This window comes from Podarcis muralis, chromosome 6 (assembly GCF_964188315.1).
Source record: "Podarcis muralis chromosome 6, rPodMur119.hap1.1, whole genome shotgun sequence".
Classification (NCBI taxonomy): domain Eukaryota; kingdom Metazoa; phylum Chordata; class Lepidosauria; order Squamata; family Lacertidae; genus Podarcis; species Podarcis muralis.
In genome coordinates this window covers 43,598,846-43,607,414 of record NC_135660.1, presented here as the reverse complement: position 1 = coordinate 43,607,414, position 8,569 = coordinate 43,598,846, and the positions used below count along the sequence as shown (strand labels likewise).

The window sequence follows — 8,569 nt, the reverse complement described above, 5'->3', positions numbered from 1 at the left end:
ATACTGAGTCAGACCATTGGTCCATCCAGCACAGAATTGTCTACGTCGTCTGGCAGTTGCTGTCCAGAGATACTGGAAATTGAACACAAGAACTTCTGCGTGCAAAGCAGATGATCCGCTACTGAGCTGCAGCCTTCCCCATGCTTCATTCAGCAGCTTAGCACATGGGAACAATGATAAAAACACAGGTGCTCCTTATACACCTTTTCCATTTGAAACACTTGCTGAGTGGGTATATTCTTTATTTAAAATATTTCTTATCTGTTCTTCACTGCACAGCAATTTCAGAGTGGTTCACGACTGAAGCAATTTCAAATTAAAACTAAGGCCACATCCACATCGTATACTTAAAATGCTATTAGACCACTTTAACAGCCATGGTTCCCACCTCCCAGACACTCTTGGGAGTTGTAGTTTATTGAGGGTGTTGAGCATTGTTAGGAGGCCCCTATTCGCCTCACAGAACTACAATTCCCAGAGTGCCAGATTGATTGTTAAACCACTCTGGAGGGAATAGGGGTTTCCTATTCTCTGGTGAAACCCTTAACTGTTAAAATGGTTTAATAGTGCTTTATTCTACAAATATGGCCAAAGCAAGTACACGGGTAATCTGGTCACAGTCTCCTACGCTATGCTGAGCTGTATTGTACTTCTGTTTAAATTCTAGCAAGTATTTCAAAGTGCTTATTATTTCTAAATTTGTATCTCTCAATATAAATCAGCATGGGTACATTTTATACAAATTTGTGTCCTTTCTGGGGTGTGATGTATAAGTGCCCCCTCCCTGGCACAGCTTGTCCAGAAGCCATAGGGGCACCCAGTGTCACCTACGCCTCTCTCGATATCTCAGCTGCTGTCAAAAGGCTCTGCATACACAGTGCCAGTGAGTCACCCTTAGCAGGTGCTGCTTGTATGGGAGCCAGGAAGCTCTTTGGCTTTGATTGGCACTAGATGGCAACCATGTTAAATTTGTGCAATGCCCACGAGCATCTGATGCAGCTATACTGGTGGGCACTTTGGGCAGCACAGTGGGAAATCTAACAGGGTGCCTGCTCAGTTTATGTGTGGTCTAACACTACATCTGGGAAGTGTTCTGGGTTTGATCAAATAAGGTCTCCTAAAAGGAGATAAAATGATACAGCCTTGCAACAGAAAAATAATATGGCCACAATCACAACTTGAGCAAGGGAGGCAGGAATGAACCTAACTTGTACTTGGCTCTACCAGCTACCAGAGCTTTTCTCTTCCGCTCTCACTGACGGCAAGGCGCCATGCCGGCTAAGGGACCCCTCCAGAGCGTGCAGGTCTTCGGCAGGAAGAAAACAACTACTGCAGTTGCTCACTGCAAAAGAGGAAATGGCCTCATTAAGGTGAATGGAAGGCCTCTGGAAATGATAGAGCCCAGAACTCTGCAGTACAAACTGCTTGAACCAGTTCTCCTTTTGGGCAAGGAGCGCTTTGCAGGAGTCGACATCAGAGTCTGTGTGAAGGGTGGAGGTCACATAGCACAAATATATGCAATTCGGCAGTCTATTTCCAAAGCGCTGGTGGCTTATTACCAGAAATATGTTGATGAAGCTTCCAAGAAGGAGATAATGGATATCCTTATCCAGTACGATAGGATCCTTTTGGTTACTGATCCTCGTCGTTGTGAATCCAAGAAGTTTGGTGGACCTGGTGCTCATGCTTGTTACCAGAAGTCTTACCATTAAAAGAAAACTATGCATTTGTTCAGTATTTTAAATAAAGATGGAGAAAACTGAAAACAACAACAACTACTACCAGAGAGGTAAGGGTACATCACTATCTATGAGTAATCTATTAACCACCACTAGAGGGGGTGTATGTGCTGTAACTGCTCTCTGAGCTCCCCCCCCCCTTTTTTTTTTAGTGGGTAGGGAACGGAATGGGTGGTTATTGCTTTTAAACAGAGCCTAGGGCTTGCCGATCAGAAGGTCGGTGGTTCAAATCCCTGTGACGGGGTGAGCTCCCGTTGCTCGGTCCCTGCTCCTGCCAACCTAGCAGTTTGAAAGCACATCAAAGTGCAAGTAGATAAATAGGTACCGCTCTGGCAGGAAGGTAAATGGCATTTCTAGTTTGCCAGAAGTGGCTTAGTCATGCTAGCCACATGACCCAGAAGCTGTACGCCAGCAATCTCAGCCAGTAAAGCGAGATGAGCGCTGCAACCCCAGAGTCGTCCGCGACTGGACCTAACGGTCAGGGGACCCTTTACCTTTACCTTTTATCTAAAATAACCACCATGGTTCTGTAATCACAATCAGCAGCATTAATTACAATACTGTTCCATAAGCATACAATGAAAAGGATGGGGAAAGCCTTACCACTCTTAAACCGCCCTAATGGGAAGTATGGCAGGGTGGTTAACTGTTCAGTCTAACTAATGCAACTTAAGGAATCTTGAGCTTACTGTACTCTGTGGCTCAAAGAGCATAAGGAAATTATCTAGGTTTACCCAGAACTATAGAACATGGAAATGCATTATCTCCTGATTTCCAGTCCAAGCCATATCATCATCAGGATAGGCTAATGAGGCCATGGAGATAATTCTCAGCCAAAGAACACAGGAGAAGTCAACTGCTTCTTCCCATCTATCAGTTAAGTCCAATCTCTGATTAATAGCTGAACTTTTCTTCTTAACTACTCTGCAACTCATCAGACACCTGTTTTCCCCACATTGGCTGTATCTGGTACGCTACCACCATCCTCCAAAGCCAAAGGCTGCCATGGAATGTTGAGGCCAGCCGTGCTCCATCTCAAAGTGCCAAATGTGTACTGCTTGGACATGCTCCAGTGTATTTTGGAGCAGATCGTTGCCAGCACATTTGCTGATTAATTCCTACCCTCCTCTCAGTCCAGGATAGGCCCCATCTATCTTAGAAACGTCCAATTGGGTATATATAGCAGAAGTAAAATATTTTCCCTTGTGTCTTCTCCCCCTTTAGAAGACCAGAGGGTGTGTGTGTGTGTGTGTGTGTGTGTGTGTGTGTGTGTGTTGTGTTGGATATGATTATCAGAGAGGAAGATGCTGAGGCAATAATAAAATGAGCAGAAGCAGTTACATGCACCAAACTGTGGAAAAGCTTGGTGATCCTACAACTTCCAGATTCCATGCATCTGACAAAGTAGGCTGTTGCCTATGGAAGTTTGTTGTGAAATGTATTTCTTAGCCTTTTTAAATTGTCAAAACCTGGTGTTTGAGGGGGTGTGTGTCCAAATCAAACCTCCACATTTGTGTGGTTGAAGCTGGATCATTGCTAGTTGGCCATTTCTTTTGTCCAACAGAAGACACAAAGACAAACACACACACACACACACACACACACACACACACCGTGTTTGCAGCAAAGAAAATCAGAGGACAGCTTTGCCTGTTGTCTGCCTGTTTGCCAGGGCTGTGTTTTGGTTTTCTTAGGACTTATCCAAATTTTAAGTAATTCCAATCACAAATATGAACCTTACTGTGAAAAACCGTTCAGCACTATTTTAAATACCTTTGCATCACCTCTGCATATGTCAGCTAAGTTGCAGGGCAAATGGACCCTTGCTGCATGACTCACAAGGTAATCTCTCTCACTAAGGACCAGGAAAAAAATGCTCTGTAAACATAATTGTGGGAAGAAGGGGGAAGAAGCTACATTCTGAGGTCAAGGGTTAATGCTGATAGAGCTACTAGTACAAGCAACTAAGAAAACAAGGATTTCGGCCGTTGATAAAAGAAACCACCAGGGAGCTGATCACAGCAAGGCAGGGGAAAGGGAGTCCCAGGAAGAGAGAGTGGCTGAGCAAACACATTGATCTGTCCAGCCTGGGCCATTCACCTAATGCCTGAATGTGGGCTCTGTCTGGTAGACTTACAAAGAATGTGTTATCAATGGTTGCCACTTTTATTCCTGACAGAGGCTCTGGACCTTTAAAAGAGCTGCATGGCAAGCAGAAATTCAACAGGTGTAACTGCTCCCATAACTGTGCCTGTCTTACTTGACAGACAGATGCCAACAACAATATGCTTCCTATAGATATTTTGCCACAGCAACAAGTGGCAGTAGAAATCATCCTCACATCTGTTTGTCGTTTGGATCAGTTTCCTCCACTTTGTGTTGTGCCATCCCGGTTCTTGTAGGAAAGTCCATGTTGCTGTAGAACCTTCCATTGTTTCTGAACCCATAAAGACTTGCACACATTAAATTTGTTGCTTAACACCGCTTAGTAGCACTTTGCTATGAATCGGAGCATTCCTGCCTGGTGTTAAGAATGTAGCTCTAGGAGAAAACACACGAGGTAGGAAAAGTCACAGCATGTCAGCACCAAACAGGTAGGAAGTGGGCAAACAATGGAACACATCCAGCTTCCCCACTTGCCACAGATGCCATTATTAATCCTGGGGAGGGCTGAGCGGAAGCCTCAAAACGTAACAACCTGTCAATTATTCAGCCTGTAAGTCTGATGAGGCATGGGGTGCAGGGACAGGGTGCAATCTTGCAAGGACCTTGGAGGCTTTGCAATGGAATTCAAAGTGATTTGCTAGTACAGGAGTCAGTGCCTGGACAAGCACCACTCAATACATTCCAAGGCATTAGCTAACCAAACCAGTACCAAACTCTTTACCCACTCACCCACAATCTGTATCTAGCTTGCATATCCCACTGCTTGGGGATATATATGTTATAGGACAGGATGGAGGGGGCTAACTTGTTTTGCTATTAGCAGGCTAATAGGGTTCCTTAATGGGGTCTGAAGGAGGTACGCTGGATAAACAAAACAAACAAGGAATTAAGGGGATGAGTAACTGCCCTGCTGTCTACAGCTCCTAATCCCTCCTGGGTTGGTCATGGGAGCCTGAGGTTACAGGATTTGCAACATTTACCTGGGACAGCAAATGAATCCATAGAGTTTGGGTCTGAGGTCTGTGCAGTTTGCCAGCAACTCTTATAGTATCAAGCTCCATTGGGCATTCTGCTTGGGTTCTGAAAGTCTATGTAGAAAAAGCAGCTGTGGGTATTTCTTTGTTTCCCTCTGTAATGTGGGAATGCAGGATCTCAACAACAGAAAGAAAGAAAAAACAGGACATGAGTGAATGCATATCTACACTTTTTTGTTTTGCTTTGTTTAAGGCAGTGTGCTATAGTAGTTAGAGTTTTGAGCTAGGACTGGGAAAACCAAACATTTGGTTCACAGACTAGGTCTGGCCTGCATGCACTGGGACTTTTCCGATCGTGCCAGATCTGCTGAGGTCATTCCCTGTCTTCAGTACCATTCCATCCTGACACATACCTGATGCCTCATCTTGTCAGATGGTAGAAAACTAACTACATTTCTCATTGCATAGTCACTTCTGACTCCTCTCTGCTTCAGCAGTATCCTTCTACATGAATGAGAAGGCTACTTCATGCAGAAAGCTATCAATGTCTGCTAGTCATGGTAGCTGTATTTTACCACTATGAACAGAGGTGGCATCTCTCTCAACTCAAGTCCCTGGGGAACAACAGCAGATTTTCCGTTTTATCTACTTGTAATCATATAACTATATATGAAGTCTCCCAGAGTTATCATGTCCTTACTATGCTGTTAAGGCTGCAACCCTGTGTTCACTTATCTGGGCGTAAACCCCACTGAAGTCAGGTAGACATTTGTAGATTTATGCTGTAAGGCAGAGGTTTTCGACCTTTTTGAGTCCATTGCGCCCTTGACCAACTGCATTCTTTCTGCGGCACCCCTGTGGGGCTCAGGAGCCCAGTTATGTCACCCCTTGCCTGCAGAGCTGGCAGCCTCTCATCCTTTTTCAAACACCCTCCCTTGTGGAGTGCATAGCTGTCAACTTTTCCCTTTTCTTGCGATGAATCCTATTCGGAATAAGGGAATTTCCCTTTAAAAAAGGGAAACGTTGACAGCTATGGAGTGTTCCTTCAGCTTCCTCTCCTCTTCCCTCTCCTGGGGAGTCCTCTGGGCTGCTCAATAAAATTTGAGTTGCTCACATTTTCTTGGAAAGGTCACGTTGTGCTTCCAAATGTAGCATGTAAAACATTATCTTGGCATCAAACAGAATGACGAGGAAAACTTTATCAGCAGAGTTCCTTTTTGTCACACACCTGCTAAAGGTTTAAGAAGTCTGCTTTTGGACAGGATGAGTTAATCTATCTACATAGAACAGGGTATTCAAGAAAGCAGTGGTTCTGAGACCAGGGTGCAAAGTGTCCTTTCTCCAAAGATACCCATTATCAGACTCTGCTTCATGGTGTACACAACATGAGGCTAGTGTGCACCCTATCAGGATCTCATTATGGTCTTCCTGTGTGGAGTTTATATACATGTAGTGGTACATGACTGGGTGCTGAGTTTCACCATATCCCAGTAGTGAGGAACATGTGGCTCTCTAGCTGTTGTTGGACTCCAGCACCCATCAGCCCCAGCCAGCATGCCCAATGGTCAAAGGTGATGGGATCTGGAGGGCCACAGGTTTTCCCCTCCTGACACATCCAGTGCCCTGACATTGCAACATTGATGATGAGGGTTGGCTACTTTTCTTCTTTTAATCTCTCTTCCCACTCAAGTCCTTGGGAGGGACATTTTTTTGCACCAGGTCTGAGGCTGGTGTAAAGTTATGCAATCACTTGGGGTCTGGGGTTTGGCATAAGTGTGGCCCTATCCTGCCCATGTCCTTCTCCTCCTGGTTCAGCTGTTCCTCCACCGTATATTTGCTGGTGAAATGGCTTCTCCAGCCTTGTGTTCTGCTGCCAGCATAAATATTCTGCCATCAGCATATCTGGCGTTGTGTCTATGGTTTCTGCTAAATCCTAAAGCACGTCAGCCAGTGTAATTTCAACACAGTATTTAATTGTATGTTAGTACAATTAAAATCTTCTGACTTTAAGGTGAGATTTCTTTTCTACTTTAATGTTTACAAAGCCAAGTGAGAACAAATGTTCTCATTAAAAATACAAAAAGGCCTCGATAACTCTGTAAATGTGAAATAATAATGAAATGAATTAATTGCAGTTGCTACTGATCAGATATAACCTATCAAAGTAAAGGAATACAAACTAAGACTGCAAACCTTACCCCCTTTACCTGGGAATAACCCCCAATGAATTAAACATGACTTACTTCTGGGCAGGCATGGTTAGGATTGCACTGTTAAATATTTATCAAGAAGCAACCATTTGTAGATGATATTTGCAAACTGCAAGAAGCCTATTCATCCTACCCCATTTGTGAATAATGATGATGATAAATAATAAAATATAAAAGTGATTGTTGGAGGGAGAGAGCATTTCTTTAACCTGGAAACCTAACTGCTGTTCTAAAACAAGAACGACAACATGGCCCAGCTGTTCCTAGCATGCACAATGTGGTGTGTGAGAGAATAGTTCAGTGGTCCTTTGCTCCTTTGGCTTTTAGATGTCTCCATATGGAGATTGATTTCTATTTGCTGCTTCCCTTCAGCTCCAACAATGCAGAGTTTGAGTTCTATGGAAACTTGGGCACTTTGCTGAGGTTGGGGGTGTTTCTGTGGAATGAAGAGGGCTTGGGATACAACTTGGTTCCACTTGGTATATGGCCATCTCTCTCCCTCTCCCACTCACACATACAGCTTCTTTTTCTAAAAGGAAGGGAGTTGATATTTAATTTTCCCTCCTACTGTTTCCTGTTATTCAAATAAATTCATCTTCTACCCCAGTTAACCAGATGTTTTATGCCATTGTTCTCCTGACAGTGTGTCTTTTCTGCCCCTTAGTCCATGAACAACTTTCCCTGGTGAATCAATGACTGTTCTTTCCTCTAGCATCTAGGCGATCCAATCTGGGCACCCCCAATTTCAATTTACCTTGGACAACCTCAGTCATCAAAAGCCAAATACTGAAGCATCACTTGTCCTATCCCAGCAAGGATGGGGAACCTGTGGCCCGCCAGATGTTGCTAGACTCCAACTCCCACCACCCCTGAGTATTGGCATGATGGGAACTGAAGCCCGCAACATCTGGAGGGCCACAGGTTTCCCATCTGTGCAACCCATTCTGAGCAAGACCATTTAAGAGCTTGTAGCTGTGCATCTGGCTCCTGTGTGCAGTGGAAGCAGAATTGCAATAGATCTTCTTTGCTTGTAAAATTACTCATGCTAATTGTAGTCTCTGATTTATCGTTTCCTTAGTCTTTCTTGTACATAAATAATCCACGGCATTAGGGAGAATAAGTCGGAGCAGAGCAAATGAATGGAATGAAAAGTTCCATTTTTATTACTGTTGCTCTTGGATTATTTATTTCATTTATGCCTATGAGGCACCTCAAACCAATTTACAATGCAAGGAAAACAGATACAAAACAGTTGCATTTATAAAATCAATTTCAAATCCAATACAGATGCCAGCTGGGGTAATAATCTCCACACAGAAGGTTTGTTGAATGAGGGATGTTTTCAACAAGCACCTAAAAGGCATCAGAGATGATGTCTTCACTATTCTGCTCTGGGTGCAAATGTGGGGTCCACTTCCCAGTGACAGCAGAAGCTTGGTCAGGGAAGAAGGGGTTTGTCACCACCCCAAGACCCATGAGT

General features: G+C 44.0%; 1 pseudogene; it reads left to right on the top strand.

Moving 5' to 3' along the window:
- The first annotated feature begins 1,237 nt into the window (after positions 1–1,237).
- LOC114596827 (small ribosomal subunit protein uS9 pseudogene) lies at positions 1,238–1,727 on the top strand (annotated as a pseudogene).
- The last annotated feature ends 6,842 nt before the right edge of the window (positions 1,728–8,569 follow it).